General features: G+C 40.7%; 1 protein-coding gene across 2 annotated transcripts in view; it reads right to left on the reverse strand.

The window, feature by feature from the left end:
* The window catches only part of GRPR (gastrin releasing peptide receptor), a 285,213-nt gene that overhangs the window by 20,849 nt on the left and 247,094 nt on the right, over positions 1 to 17,270 (reverse strand). The window lies entirely within an intron of this gene.

Genomic DNA, 17,270 nt, shown 5'->3' on the forward strand with positions numbered 1-17,270 from the left:
TTTGGTCGAGAATTGTCCTGCAGTATTAATTCAGGGCACTCCGGCCTGCCGCACACCTTCCCTTGGCCAGGATCACCCTCGGTCAGAGAAACACAGGAAGCCCAGGTCTGTAAGTGACCTCTGGGGTCCACCAACCGCATCCAGTATGTCAGTTCTTCCCCTGGTCCAGTTAAGTTATCAAACATATACAGAAAATGAGACAATTTCAGTTTTTAAATATACTTCAAATTATTGAGGATAAAAATAGAATTTCTGGGCTTCCCTGGTGGCGCACTGGTTGAGAGTCCGCCTGCCGATGCAGGGGACGCGGGTTCGTGCCCCGGTCCGGGAAGATCCCACATGCCGTGGAGCGGCTGGGCCCGTGAGCCATGGCCGCTGAGCCTGCGCGTCCGGAGCCTGTGCTCCGCAACGGGAGAGGCCACAACGGTGAGAGGCCCGCGTACGGCAAAAAAAAAAAAAAAAAAAAAGAATTTCTAAGTTTCTAAATTATCTCAGTAAAATACATTATCTTTTTTTTAATTTCAAAATAAGAATCATTAAAGCTCAAAAATACCATCATGGCATATGAGTCATTGTGGCTAATTATAAAAATTTAAGAGCACTATATCTAAATAACCTTTTGTGAGAGGTTTTATACGTGGAGATATGGTGACCCAACTTTGTAGCTTATTAGGTCTCCTGGCCCAGAAGGCTGATCCTGCCAGCATCACGGAGGTAAACGCTAGTGGTGAAGGAGCCCAAGACAGGGAGAGAGAGGGACTGGAGGGAGACTGGGAGCCCCGTGTTCTAATCCCACTTCCATAATTAGCTATTTCTGTATAAGCAGGCTGTCTCAGTTTCGTTTTCTTTTTCAATTTTTATTTAACCAAAACTTATTAGCACTTATTGTGTGCCTGGTACAGCTCCCAACACTTTTCAAGTGACTGTCCACTAGAACATCAATCAGGTGAGATTTCAACCACACTCTCTTAGCTCCCTTATGAACAGAAACAACAATCATGCTAATGGTACACTCACTTTTTTGACTGGGAATTCTAACATTTCATAAAGAAGTCAACACATTATTTCATTTCACCATGACAAAAATTACAACAGTCCTGTGAAATATGAAAAGTAAATACCCTTATCCCTTTTTACAGATCAGAAAACTGAGGCTTATAATTTGCCCAAAGTCACACAGTTGACAATTAGAAGAATCAGAGCTCAAACTCAGACATCTCTTCAACAAAATTCAATGCTTTTGAATTTATCCTTACTATGAATAGTGCTCTATTAAATGTGAACCTCCAAAACATAATAGAAGGAAGGAAGGAAGGAAGAGGGAGGGAAGGAAGAAAGGAAAGAAGGAAGAGGGAGGGAGGGAGGGAAAAAGAGTTTGTAAGTCTGTCACCATGAAATTTTGGGGGTATCTTAAGAACCAGTTGGAAAAGTTTGCTTTGATTCAGCAAAGACAATGTCAAGGAAGGTGGTCTAGAGGAAGTTAGTTCATTTGAACAACTTTTTTCAGTTAAAAAATTTAATATAAAAGTGTTAACAGTTCATTGTAGAAATTTAGACAAAGAATTCTTAAAAAAAAAAAAAAGAAGAAAATCATCCATAAGTCTTACATGTGATGTTTTGATATATTTCTTTCCAACTTTCCTTTGTCTTTTGGGCAGAATCCAGAGCATACAATTTGAGATCTTTTTTAGAGTCTATAGCCTAAGCATTTCTGCCTCAAGATGCCCATGACTCCTCTAGCCAGCAGGCGGCGCTCTGCAGATACCAGCTGGCCTCTCTGGGCACCATGTCCATTTAGCTCTGAGGAGCCCTGGTGGTCACTAGAGGACAACGCCCCTGCCTTCACAGATCCCTCCTAGGATTAGCTCCAGCGCAACACGTCCCGTCTAAATGAAGCGAAGCATCCCCACTCCTGAAAAACTAGCACTTTTAATAATCAAAAGCATATCTTCAGCACCTACTTTTGCACGGTCCTGTACTAGGTACAGAAGAGGTCAAGAGAAGCATAAGCCCTGGACACTCAGTGACATTTTCTCTTATTCCATCCTGGAAATTAAAAAGGCTCATGCACCCTGGGTCACAGGACTCTGAGTTTCTTAAGTGTTGGGTCTATGTCTTGTTCATTTTATGCCTATTTTGCTTATTGAACAAATATATAATTAAAATTAAAAATCTAGAACTGTGCACCCAATTTGTCTGGCCTGTATTGTCTTACTTGCAGGTAAGGAAATGGGTTCACAATGCTCAAAATAACCCACTCCTCTGCTGCCACGCTCCTAGCCAAATCCTCCTCTCAAGTCCACTTACCCCAGATCACTCTGGAGGACACCATCTTATTAGGCTTTTCCCAAGAGATCTCCTGTGACCCAAACACATCTTATTTCTCTAACCATTTCAAGTCCAGAAGAATCCCTGGGGGTACTGAAGAAATGATTCTCCCTGAGCACAATTTCCCTTTTTAGCAATTTTAAGGTGACTTGCTTACATGAGCGCATGATGAAAAGATGCTCCCTCCTATGGGAGCTGGAACCCAGCTAAGTCTGGGTCTAAAACTCTCATTTTCTTCATTTAAACAACTGTTAGTGTCACAGAGGACCCAGGCATGCTGGAAAAGACACGTGGCTTAAAAACGTTGGCTTGACTCTCAATTTTTTGATGATCCAAAAGCTAATGTGCCTGATATGATGGTGCCTCATACCGTAAAGCATCACACAGCTGTATGATCTGTCTTTATGATCTTCCCTAGGAAGTCTGTCCTGGCTAAGTGGACAGGGGTCATGGATCCCCTTAGGTCCCACTCCATCTAAATAGGAAATTCTCTCTGCTAAGTGACCACCTCAGCAAGTGTGTACACGCCTGTATATCAGGGACACCAACCTAAGGCCAGCTGGCCAAACCTGGCCTTCTGCCTGTTTTCATATAGCCCACAAGCTGAGTGGTTTTGACATTTTTTATGGTTGGGGGAAAAAATCAAAAGAAGAAGAATACTTCACAACATGTGAAAATTACACGAAATTCCCATTTCAGTGTCCATAAATAAGGTTTTACTGAAATTCAGCCATGACCGTTTGCTGACATCATGTCTATGGCTGCTTTTGCGCTATAACGGCAGAGTTGAGTGGTTGCAACAGGGACCTCATGGCCCACAAAACCAAAAATATCCACCATACGGCCCTTTACGGAAAAGGTTCCCCGGTCCCTGGCCTATGTGCACTGAATGTGTGACCAGGGCTCACGTTTCTGTTGCTCTCTGCCTGTCCACACTGGAGCTGGTGGTTCCTTCTTTAGACAGAGGAAAGCCCGTCTTGCATTTCACACTGAACCGCCCGTTAGGCTTATTAATTCGTGATAGTGAAGACTACAGGCCACTAACCTCTGGCACTGGTCTTCCAGTATTAAACACTCATGGCTCAGGATACTTAGTCAATCTGTCAGCACATTTAAATACTAATTTAGTATCTCAGGCTCTCCTTGGCACTATGGATATAAAAGTCCCTGGCCACTAAGGATTTAAAATCTGGTCGAGGGACTGAGATACATCCAGGTAAAGTCCTTAAAGAACAAGAGAATGATACTCACACATGTATATTCTCCTTCGTGGAAGACTCAGAACAGATGATGCTAGGTCGGTATATGCCCTGCTGTCATCATGGTACAGACATATGAGAATATGTTTGATTATAAACCTGCTTTATATATAACTATGGAATATAAAACTTAGGCATCCTCAAGTCCCATTTCCTTAACTTAAAGAAGAGGAAACTGGTGCCCACAGAGTTCCCACAGCCGGTTAGCTGAAAACCAAGAGTAGAACCTCCGTCTCTGGATCCCCACGTCACTTATATTTGTCTACAGCACTTCGGATTTGCAGGCTTTTTAAAGCACAAGTGAAGAATGCTTAAAACTAAATACTGACCACATTTATCTTCATCTCGTAGTATATATATGTATTCCTGAAGCCATCATTTTAACCTTCAATTTCACCTCTGTTGACAATCTAGGAAAGAAAAGATGCCAAATTCTGATTTTTCTGCTCTTCTGTGATGTTTCCAATCATTTAAAGTGGAGAGGGAAAAGATAATGAAATTCTTAACAATCTGTTTTGTCCGCCATTTATGTTAAAATAAATAAGCATTTCCCATATGTTCTCACGGATAAACTACTGTAATTTTGTTTTTACATAATTTTATATTGTTTTAAAATTATGTTTAAAGTATTTCTCATAACAGAGGCCTGACCCTGGTATTAAATTGCCTGACAATAAAAACAAGCACCACCAAAGAGAATAAAGAAACCCTGAAAAGCTTAAAGTTGACCTGTAGTTATTCTATTTATATGTAGACAGCATAGAAATAAGTGAGTCACATGGACCTATTATCTATTGTCACAGTAAATTCTGCTCACACTGGAAATAGATTTCTTTATGTGCCGCATTTCACGTTTTCCCCCTATTTCTTTCCTATGTAACCTTTAGCTATCACCACTGGCCAATTAGTCTGGGTACAATACAAAAAAAGGAAAAGTAATAAAGAACTGAAGTTTAAAGAAGCGTATCTTAGCAACATTTTGGCGCTGTCCTTCCCACAAAATTGCAGCTTTTATCAATCACTGCATAACTAAATGTCAGCTCTCGCTCCTGCTTATTGGGGCTAAGAGACCTGGCCTAGTTGAAAGATCCCAGAGGCTTTGATGTACCTATAATACTTGGCAGTGTCCACTGCCGCAGGCCTCAGCTGAGATTCCTGACTTACTCACTTTGAGGTTAGCCAGAGCTCATTTCTCTGCATCTAAATTGCTGATTTAATTTGAGTAATTAAATGCTGATGCTGATCTCTCTGATCTCTCTGAATGCTGATCTCAAAGGTCTGACTAGGTAGTTCTGGACTCCTCTTTAGAGGAACTGGGATGTGGATAGCTTGGTGGGCAGCAGATCAGGTCTTTAAGAGAGGTGGTACAGGATTTTCCACTTCTGATAATGGCAACCTAGCTTGTTGCTGACCAACTCTCCAGAAATGAAAAGCTAGAAAATCCCTTTGAAAACATCAGAGAAATAACAAGGCAGTAAGGATTTGAGGGGCCAAAATCCTGGAGAGAAAGGAAGTGCAAAGAGACGAAGCTATTATTCAGCATCATTTTCCCCTTAAGGCATTTACCAAATTTCAAGCAGCACCAAGAGAAACTGAGAGCTGAGAAGAGCTTCTAGCAGTTTCAGGATGAAGGGGAATAATAAATGGAGTTCAGGGCCCACAAAGGAGAGAAGCCAGGGTAAACACCCCAGGCTTACAGTTGAGATGCCCAAAGAGGTACATCCTAGTAGTAGCACTGAACCAGAAATAGACCAGTTCTCACAAAGACCAAGCCCAGCCTCTAATCTATTCAATCCCTGACAAGGTCAGACACACCGCCACCTCCTACCTGCCCACAAGAAGCAAAGGCTAATCTTTTCTGGAAGATAATACTATCCAGAGCCCCAAATTATCTACACTTCTTCATATACAAAATCAAGTTGTCAAACAAAAATTGCCTCATATACTGGGAGAGAAAACAAAATGGTCGAAAAACAAGAGAAGAAATATATAATAGAAACAGATTTATAGAGGTTCCACAAGTTAGAGTTACCAAAGAGGGATTTTACAATATATTGGGACTAATTCAAGAAATTAGGCAACAAGATGGAATCAAATGGAAATTCTAGAATTGCAATATACAGTAACTGAAATTAAGAATTAAATGGAAGCTTCAGAAGCAGACTAGACACAACTGGAGAGAATTTTTGAGCTGAAAATGGCCAGAGTGAAGTACAGTGAGACAGAAGGATGGAAAACACAGAAAAAGTAATAGAAACGTATGGGCAAAATGGTGAACTGAAATTGTGTTTAAAATAGTTCCCAGTCACAGAGGCCTGACTGAAGTATGAAATCGCCTGCATCAATAAAAGCAAAAACAACCAAAAGGGGAAAAAAACTTGAAAAGTTTTAAGTTAACCTGCAGTTATTCTATTTACATGTAGACAGCATAAAGAAGGAGAGCAAAAAGAGAATGGGTCAGAAACAATCTTTGAAGTTGTTATGGTTGAGAACTTTCCAAATGTGGCTAAAATCATCAAGCCACAGGTTGAAAAAAAAAGCTATGAATCTCAAGTAGGAAAAATACAAAGAAAACCACACCTAAGTGCAACATAGTAATGCTGTTGAAAACCAAAGATAAAGAGAAACATCTTAAAATGAGTCAAAGAGAAAAAAATCAATAATTTTAAAGGAGCTACAATGAAACTGACATCTGACTTCATAGCAGAAGTCAGAGGACCATGAATAGCAACTTCAAAGTGGGGAAGACAAGAACAGCCAGCCTAGAATTCTATCCTCTCCAAATGACATTAAATAAAGACATTTTCAGACAAATGAAACCATAAAATGTATCCCCATTAGACTTACACTAAGTGAAATACTTAAGGACGTTCTTTGGGCAGAAGTGAAATAGTTTCAGATGATGTCACAGAGATGCAGGAAGGAGTGGAGAGAGAGAAAAGGTGAATACAGGAATAAATCTAAAGGTAAATATGTGAGTAAATGTAAGTATGTAAAAGCAATTAACATAATGTCTTGTGGGGTTTAAATGGATAGAGTTGAAATATAGAACAACAATAACCAAAAAAAAAGGCAGGAGGAAATTAGAATGAAGTTAAAGTGTCCCTATTACCCTTGTCTGGGAAGTAGGAAAGCTCTAATTTATAGTAAATTTTAATAAGTCAAGGATACATGTTGTAAAGACTAGAGTAGCCCCTAAAAGAATATTGAGTTTGTATAATTAACAAATTCATGCCAGGAGGTGGGGGGAGGATAGAATAATTTAAATGTTTAATTAATTGAAAAGAAAGCAAGAAGGGAGGGAAAAAGGATTATGAAACAGGTGAGACCAACAAAAACCAAATAATAAAATGGTAGATTTAAACCCAAATATAGGGACTTCCCTGGTGGCACAGTGGTTAAGTATCTGCCTGCCAATGCAGGAGACATGGGTTCCATCCCTGGTCCGAGAAGATCGCACTTGCCATGGAGCAACTAAGCCCATGTGCCACAACTACTGAGCCTGCGCTCTAGAGCCTGTGAGCCACAACTACTGAGCCCGCGTGTCACAACTACTGAAGCCCATGCACCTAGAGCCCATGCTCTGCAACAAGAGAAGCCACCACAGTGAGAAGCCCGTGCACCACAACGAAGAGTAGCCCCCGCTCGCCGCAACTGGAGAAAGCCCACGCGCAGCAACGAAGACCCAATGAAGCAAAAAAAAATTAATTAATTAATTAATTTTTAAAAAAACCCAAATATATCAGCAAAATTGAGGTTATCAGAGTGTCTGTGTTTATAGGGCAGAAACCTATAGCCAAGTTACAAATAGCAAATACATTTGTGTGAAGTCACTCATGTCATGCATACCCACAAAATACCAACATTGATGAAGGTAACTTAAAATTCATAATGCAAAGACATCCATGGCAAATTGGTTAATGGGCGTCATCAATTAAATGAGTATTTAAGATTACTCAAGGCACAAGAAAACGTGAAATGCTGTGAAATTTTACAGCCCGTATAGGAAAGAAACTTGATAGTGTCTTTCTCAGATGATCTTAAACATTTGATAATAACCTTAAACACTTATATGACATTACCAATAATGAGTTATGAAGCTGAAAGAAACTTTTCTAACCTCTCATTAATAATAAGTCAATTTGAATCAACCATGCGAGAAGACTGAGGTATCTTTCTAATTTCTCTATAGAAAAACATATCACCCAACAGGCACATGAAAAGGTGCTCAACATCCTTAAGCATTAGGGAAATGCAAATCAAAACCATAATGAGATATCACCTCACATCTGTCAGAAGGACTGTCATCAAAAAGAACACAAATAACAAATACTGGCGAGGGTGTGGAGGAAAGGGAACCCTCCTGCACTGTTGGTGGGAATGTAAATTGGTGCAGCCACTGTGGAGAACAGTATGGAGGTTTCTCAAAAAACTAAAAATAGAACTACCATATGACCTATTAATTCCACTCCTGAGCATATATCCAAAAAAACCAAAAAACTAATTTGAAAAGAAACATGCACCCCAATTTTCACAGCAGCATTATTTATAATTGCTAAGATATGAAAGCAACCCAAGTGTCCATCAATGGATGGATAAAGAAGATGTGGTATATACACACACACACACACACACACACACACACACACACACACACACACACACACTGGAATACTACTCAGCCATAAAAAAGTAAGATTTTGCCATTTGCAGCAACACGGATAGTAGAACCTACCAGAATTCATTCATTCTTTTATTCCTTCCTTCATGTATCCATCTATTCATGTGTTCAATACACACTTATCAAGCACCTACTACAGGTTAGGGACTGTCCTAGTGTCAGTGAATATGCTAATGAATGCCATAGCCTCTCTTTTTTTTTTTTTTTTTTTGAGCTTATATTCTAGTGGTAGGAGACAGAGAGTAAGCAAGTAAACAAACAAATGAACAAAATAATTCTCAAAAAGATTATAGTGGATGATATTTATCCAAGAGAAATGGAGACATACATCCATACAAAAACTGTATGTGAATGTTTATGACAGCTTGATTCATCATCATCCAAAACTGAAAACAACCCCAATAGCCATTAACTGAAGAATGCATAAACAAACTGTGGCCTAGCCATGCAATGGACTCAGCAATAGAAAGGAAGGGACTACTGATACATGCAACAACATGAGTTGAAAGAAGCCAGACTCAAACAACTACACACTGTATGATGTCATTCATATATTTTGGAAAAGATCAGTGGCTGCCAGGAGATTTTTTCTTTCTTTCTTTCTTTCTTTTCTTTTACTTTTTCTAGGAGCTTTATTTTCTGTAAGAACAACAGTGTGTAATGAAGGTTATAAACTAAAGAAAGTTTGGATGTGGAAAAAAAAATTCCCTCCTGGGTGGAGGAAGAGGATAGACTAAAGAGGGACATGAGAGAATTGGGGGGGCTGATGGGATGTTCTATATCTTGATTGTGCTGGTGGTGGTTACATGACTGTGGAAGATTGTCAAAATTCATAGAAATGCACGACTAAAAGTTTACTGTGTAAGTTACACCTCAATCAACCTGAAAGAAGAAACTGGATGATAGAAGAGCGTTGGTCATTACTTTAGTCTCAGTGGCCAATAAAGACCTCCTACAGAAGGTGACATTTAATGTGTAAAATGAACCTGCAGCCTCTTAGGGGCTCCTAGGGAAATCAAATCATTTCATGTAGCAGCAAATATCAGATACTAATCCAATACTTAATAACCAGAATTTCAAAGATGACTGTAATAAAAAAGATCCCTTGATCTATTACAGGGAAGTAGAAAAAGGAATGAAGAAAAAATTTTTTCTTTTATTCTGTAAAACATGTGTTTTAATTAAGAGAGAATTTATGCAAACCCCACACACTAGGAGGACTTACAAGTGCAAAAATGCAAATTTAGTCTATTTTCAAAGGATGGTATTGAGAAGCACAGTTCAAAAACACCTCACCAGGGAGCCCTTTCAGTCTATGCTCTATGTTTCATGATTAAGCATGTGACCTGTCTCGCCTCCATGCATTTTAAGTCGCCAAAAATGATAATTAATCACATAAAAGTCTACCACTTTAAAAGACAATGTGTGAGAGACAAGGTCAGACTTCTTTGCTGCCCTTATCTCCATAGCACTCCCAACTCAAAGAGTCTTGCTGGGAACCCCCCCTCCCATTGCGCCCGCCCTCTGAGCACTCCCAGAACCGGCCAGCAGCTGTGACAGGTCCCTCCCCATGGGGACACAGGAGTTGAGCTTCCTTCTGGAGAGGCAGCGTATGCTTCAGAAAAATCATACCCTAGAGAAGTCATGGACTGGTGATTCATGTAAACTCCTTCAACAGATAGACTTCCTGGGAAAGTTGCTTTACGAGACATTAAATTGTCCTCCCTTGTGAGAAATGGCCAGTCTCCTTGGGATCAGTGAAGCTGGACTCTAGAACAGTAGAGGAGCTTTGGAATGACTGGGGTGATCCCCTCAGAAGAGGGCTAACTTGGAATCACTCAGGGTATCTTTCCACAGAACAGTAGAGTTCAGGATCAGTAGCTCCCACTGCCCAGAGAAGGGAAATGGAATCAGACTTTGTTTTGATGGTTTCTGAAGAAAAGTTTTCAGTTTCCCTGAAGGAATTGGGACTTGGAATGAGGAAACCAGGGTTCTAATGTGACTCTACTCTGAATTTGTTGTGACGAGGCCAAATTCCATCACCTCTTTTGGTCTCTGTGTCAAACAAGGTGAGATATTGTGATTTATAAGAAATATATATTTGGTCATTCAGATGACCAAATACATATTTCTCATATACATTTGGTCTTGTCCAGTCCCTGGCTCACACTCTTAAAACCCTTGGAATTTCCTAAGTGTGTTGAGAGTGATAAAGGTGTCTTTTGTTATGTTCATGACTTCGGGAAAGCAGTTAAGGATGGGGGCTGGTCACCAAGTGATTCAACTCGTGATTCAACAGACCTCTGAGGAGGGGGATGTGGCTGGAGGTTGAATCAGTTGTCAGTGGCCAGTGGTTTAATCAATCATGACTTCGTAAGGAAGCCTCCATAAAAACCCAAAAGGACAAGGTTCAGAGAGCTTCTGGGTTGGTGAACACATGGAGATGCAGGGAGAGTGGCACCTGGAGAGGGCCAGGAAGCTCCCTTTCCTTGTATCTTGCCCTATGCATCTCTTCCACCTGGCTGTTCCTGAGGATAAAAGTATTGTACCCTTTTACAATAAACCAGTGATTTAATAAGCAACATGCTTTCCTGAGTTCTGTGAGTCACTCTAGCAAATTAATGGAACCTGAGGACAGGGGGTCATGGGGACCTCTGATTTTTAGCCAGATGGTCAGAAGCACAGGTTTGTGACTGGCATCTGAAGTGGGAGTGGCGGGTGGTGCAAGTCTCGTAGGACTGAGCCCTCAACCTGTGAAATGCGACGCTACCTCTGGGTTAATAGTGTCAGAATTGAGTTGAATTCTCAGACACCTAGCTGGTGTTCTGAGAATTGCTTGTTGGATGTGTGGGGAACTCCTTCCCCCAATGTTGGAAATTGAGTCTCAGAACACCATGTATAAGGGTATGAACTTGAGAATGACTTCTACTTGTAGCTGCTACACTTTATCATCTTGTCGCTGCTTAAACATCAACCACGCTGTAGTTATTGTCCTCTTACTAGATGTAAGGTGGGCCTGGGCGTTGTAGCAGGCACAGACCCCATGGAGCGTCTCATATAATGAAGGAAGTAGAAAACACATCTATAAAAAGGACCTAGTAATACAAGGTAGGATAAATTTGATATTTAAAGAACAGTACAGGCAAAAGCATCTTAGGAAAGGGGAAAATATCAATGAAAGCCAAAGGGTCGGGGAATCTTCATGGAAGAGAAGGGCTTGAACTGTGCCCTGAAAGATTGGTAGCATTTGGACAGATGGAGGGAACAGCTCAGTCATCAGGGAGGGGGAAGTGAAGTAAAAGAGGGGAGAAGTCAGGCAGCATGTATGGGAGGCGATAAGAGTTTACCTAGAGCAGTGTTTGCTCTGGTGAATTTTGAGATAAGAAGGTAAAAAGATAGACTGGCAGATGGAAGAGGGCCTGGCAAAAGAGAATGGAAGGATCAGACAGAAGTTCATAGCGCAGACTGGAAAGTGAACCCCATAGGTATTCTTCAGAAAGTCTCAAAACTTCATCAGTGGGATGCCTAAATTCCCCAAGCCTGTGACTGGTGATTGCGTTGGTTGCCTGTATTCTTCTCTCTTCATCTTTGAGCATCTTCCAATAGAAGATATTTTACAGACAGGAAGAGCCCATGCAGCTGGGAGGCATTCGTTATTTGCCTGAGGGATTCCTGATACCCTCAATGAACGAAAGCAGCTAACATGGATCCTGGGAAAGAGATTTGGACGTCAAGGCACAGAACAAACTTTCTTCTGCGTTGTCCAACAGAACTTTCTGCAATTATGGAAATGTTCTGTATCTGTGCTGTCCAGTAGAATCACATGTGGCACTGAGCACTTGACATGTGGCTGGTTTGACTAAGGAACCGAATTTTTAGTTTTATTTAAATTAAATCTTGGGAGTTCCCTGGTGGCCTAGTGGTTAGGATTCCGGGCTTTCACTGCTGTGGCCCAGGTTCAATCCCTGGTCAGGGAACTGAGATCCCACAAGCCGTGTGGCGTAGCCAAAATAATAATAATAATAATAAATTAAATCTAAATTTAAATAACCACATGTAGTTAGTGGCTCCCACGTTGGACCATGCAGCTCTAGATGTCAGGAAAGGCTGAAAACTACATTATCTCATAAATTCCTTGCAGTGAATTCAAAGAATCTGTACTTCAGGAAGGTTGCATTAATGTAATACTTTCCTGTTTCTTTACACATTCCAAATCACAAGGGAGGGGAAAACTTAGGAAAAGTCTTTTCTATGGAATCAAAGACGGATCACTTTACAGTGGAGCACATCTGGCCACAGGATTTATTCTGTCAGCCCCATTCTAGCAGAAATAAAACTGAGTAATAATACTGCAGCAGACACAAGATAACTTGGGCATGTAATATAAATGCTATTAACATTAAATCCACCTTTATTCTTTGCTTTTATACTGGAAAAGAAAACGCAAACTCTCCTTACCCTTTTCCTGTTAGGTCTTAAATTCCACTTATATAATACTGAGGCACCTAGTATAGAGATGGGCATCTAGTAGCAAAGACCAGTATGTAAAAAAAATATCCATCCATCCCAAACATTCACTATCTCTCCATCCATCTGCCCATCCACTCATCCAACCACCCATCCTCCTACCCATCCACCTCTTTCCATCTATCCATCCATCAACCCATCTCATCCCCCAAATCTATTTACTGACTCACAAAGAATAGATTTTCTCTCATTTGCCCAAATAATGAGAGCTTAATAGAGAGGAACAGAGAAGAAGCAGGTGACTGTGTGATATATTTTTTAAGAGTATGCTTTCAGATGATTAACCATACTTTTAATTAGTCAATATTTATTTATTTATTTTTAACTTTATTTTAAAAATTTTTTAAATTTTATTTTTGGCTGCGTTGGGTCTTCATTGCTACGCACAGGCTTTCTCCAGTTGCGGCCAGCGGGGGCTACTCTTCGTTGTGGTGTGTGGGCTTCTCATTGCGGTGGCTTCTCTTGATGTGGAGCACAGGCTCTACAGCACAGGCTTCAGTAGTTGCAGCACGCAGGCTCAGTAGTTGTGGCGCATGGGCTTAGTTGCTCCACGGCATGTGGGATCTTCCTAGACCAGGGATCGAACTCGTGTCCCCTGCATTGGCAGGAGGATTCTTAACCACTGCGCCACCAGGGAAGCCCCTAATCAATATATATATATATATATATATATTTTAAATAAATTTATTTATTTTATTTATTTAGTTTTGGCTACTTTGGGTCCTCGTTGCTGCGCGCGGGCTCTCTCTAGTTGTAGCTCGCAGGCTCTAGAGCACAGGCTCAGTAGTTGTGGTGCACAGTCTTAGTTGCTCCACAGCATGTGGGATCTTCCCGGACCAGGGCTCAAACCCATGTCCCCTGCATTAGCAGGCAGATTCTTAACCACTGCACCCCCACTGCCCTAATCAATATTTTTTGATCACCCATTAGGTACAAGAAACCATCTGAGGCACTGTAAGATATAATATATAAGCAATCTCTGCCTTCTACATTCTTAATAATCTACTTGAAAAGTCAAAGCAATGAATATACGAGAGACTAAAATAAGACAAATGAATGAAATACTTCAAAACAGCAAGATGAAAGATGTCACGAGATAATTCATGTATTAGATAATAAGCCTCATGTTTAGAAGAGGGCCAGAAAATCTGGACTAGAATGGTCCAACTTAAGGCTTTAAGGAGGAGGCTTGAGCCAGAATCTGAGTGATGGGCAAGATGACAGATAAAAATCATGAGTTTAAAATTCCGAAGGACCTTAGAAATAATCTAGCTCAAGTCTATTATTTTACAGATGACTTAACTAAGGTCAGAGAGGTAAGAGACTTGGTCTGACTCCCTTATATGGGTAGTAATGGCAGAATAAAAGAAGCCTAAAATGCAGGGCTGTTGATATCCATTCCACTTCCATACATCACATGGGTTGGGGAGAAGAGTCTTCTATTTAGGAAAGAAGAAAGGATTCTGGAGAGTGGATGTGACTCAGCATGAGCAAGGAAGCAGAGCCAGGAACTTGTTGGTGTAACAACTGTGTATGAGGATCTCAATGTGTGTAAGGAGGGGAAGATAGCATGGGATGAGGGGGAGGCTGGGACCAATAGTGAAGGGGTTTGAATGCAAATCTGCAATTGGTCAGTTTCGTGAAACACAGAATTCTGGTTTCTGGGACTGCCTTGAAGTCTCCCTTTAGTGCCCCAGTATAAACTTTTCTAGAAAAATGTTATTCTTTTCATATTAACAAAGACTCAAGTCCACCTGGGGGAGAGAAAGCTGCAGAAGGGAGGCTGGGATGAGTACTCGCATTGCTGGTCAATCTATAGGGGTCAGGGATGGATGGGAGCTAAGAATTTGCATATTTTTAAGCTCCCCAATGATTGCGATGATCATCCAGTTTTGAGGGTCTTCTGGTTCACCCTTTGACCAATCCATCAGATAAAGACTACCACTTTGGAAAACTCTTTGACAATATTTACTAAATACCTGCCCCTATGATCCAGCAATTCCTCTCCCAGGCATATACCCAAGAGAAACACTTTTGTTCCCCCAACAGGCATGATCATGGGGGTTATGATCAACCCCAAACTGGAAAAAATCCAATGTCCATCAGTATTAAAATGGATAAATAAACTGAGGTATATTCATACAATGGAACACTACACAACAATTAAAAAGGATAAGCCATTGCTATGTGCACCAACGTGGATGACTCTCCCAGACATAAGGATAGGCATAAGAAGTATGATTCCATGTATATGAGATTAAAGAACTGGCAAAAATAATACATGGTAATTGAACTCAGAATAGTGATTGCCTCTCTATGGGGTTGGGTATTAACTGGAAAGGGACATAAAGGAAAATCCTGGAGTGCTGGAACTGTTCTTTATCTCTATCTGGGTGGTGGTTATGTTGTTATACAGAATATGTGAAAATATATTGAGCTGTACACTTGTTCAGTTTACTGTATATAATTATACCTTGTTGAGAAGAAAAAAATACAGATATTGTGTGTGTGTGTGTATGTGTGTGCGTGCGCGTGTGTATTTGCCCTGCCAACCTCATGAGGTTGTTATAAAACTCCAATAGCTTTTAAAGATGAGACGTACAGTCTTATATATTTTAACTAGCTCAATACCTATTCTTGTTGAAATTGGTTAGAGGTCAGCTTTTTTAAGCCTTAGCAAAACACAGAAAGTTAGTTATATGGAAGCTTACAGTAATTTCTGAACTTGGGAAAGATGTGCGGTAACTGTAAACTTCCTGAGAACACACCAGAGCTGCCAAATGGTGCAGCCTGGCTTTTGAGAGAGCCTTTCTGCTGATGGGGAATTTCGTCTGCTTTGAAACCCCGAGAAGAGTTCCCTGCAGCTGTATCTTTCCATTGCACTCCCTCACTTTCCTCTCCCTCACTCCCCCCTCCCCCACTCCCCACCCCATCCCAGGAAGAGAGGAAAGGCCATCTGTACCACTGCACTCACCAACCCGGAAACCAAAATCTCATCATCCCATCAAGAAAATGACTGTCATCCTGAGGTGCCCTTGGCCACTGGTAACCAGCCACAAACTTGCTGCCAGCTCCACAGTTTGCCTGCCCTGGCTCAACAGTGAGACTGCCTGTGGTCATCAGGCCTTGGTGGGCATATGTTCAGGGTTAGAGTGAGCTGAGAGTGAGTGGCAGGAACCGAGAAACCCTGCCTAGTGGGCGCCATGTGCAAACCTCGTTCCTGGGCTATTATTTTTCAGTCTGAAAAAGTTGTGTGTGCTGAGCAGTGTACTTCAGGCAGCTAAGTATAAACACATGTCTACAAATACTGATAACACTCTCTTTGTTTGTCCATTACTCCACAAACCCAGATCACCTGGGGACTGTTTGTTCCTCTACAAAGTGAGAATCCAGCACCTTATGTATTAAAATGTGGGACATTTTCTTCTGAGTATAAATTTTCAAGAGCTGCTTCTATGCCTTCCTCAGTACACTCTCAAATCCCTTTGTATCTTTAACACCAAAACATACAGTTGATTTTAAAACAAAAATTGATAGTCTCTGTTTCCTTGCACCAGTTTTTCTTAATTTGACCATATGGTCGACAATGTGTCTGAAGCCTATTCATTACTGTGTCCAGTTCTAGAGCCCAGAAGTACATAAGACATGCTCAGCAATTTATGTGAACAATCTGCAGGTATTTCCTGACTGGTTATTTCAAGCAAGTGTTTTTTACGTGATAGACACCTGATAAATGCTCAAAGAATGAATATGAATGTTTAAGAATGAATAAATGTGAATTTTTAAGCAATATGTTCACACAAGAAATGCAGTTCACAAATACGTATATTTCCCAGAATAAAACACTGTACTGGACTCCCTCCCCCCGCCCAAAAAACAAAAACCCTAAAAGTGTTGTATATGGAAGTACATCAATAAAGATACTAAAATTTGAAATCAACCTTGAATGGAGCTTTCTCAAGGAAAGAAAAAAATCCAAATAATGCTTGGTTTCACCTAAGAGATACTTAGAAAAACCAGCACACAAACTGTTCAGTTCCAGAGAACCAAATACAACATCAGCTGTGAGAAAAGTGAAACTGTCTGAAGAGAATGGATTTCAAGGAAATGCTGCTTATTTTCTCCTCTTGGTTATTTCTGAAAGAACATTTGAAGAAGAAATGCAGTGGGACTTTTCTGTTCTCTGAAGACTTTGAATTGCTTCCAAGAGACATTTACCTGGGGTTTAAACTCTATTAGGTGTGAATTTTTTTTTTTTCCTCACCAGTCAATTAATTTTGCAGGGAGTGAGAAGTTAGGAAGAAGCAAGGCTAAATCAGCTGTCTCCAGAAAATGCACCTCAATCTTATACTCAGAGATTACCCCCACCGCTATCCACTGACTTTTCTTTCTGAAACCAATATGTCAAACTCAAGAAGTAGTCCCTAGAACAGAAACATGCCTGGAAGGGAATGGGAGTTTGAGTGAAACTTCCC

This window comes from Globicephala melas, chromosome X (assembly GCF_963455315.2).
Source record: "Globicephala melas chromosome X, mGloMel1.2, whole genome shotgun sequence".
NCBI classification, from domain to species: Eukaryota; Metazoa; Chordata; class Mammalia; order Artiodactyla; family Delphinidae; genus Globicephala; species Globicephala melas.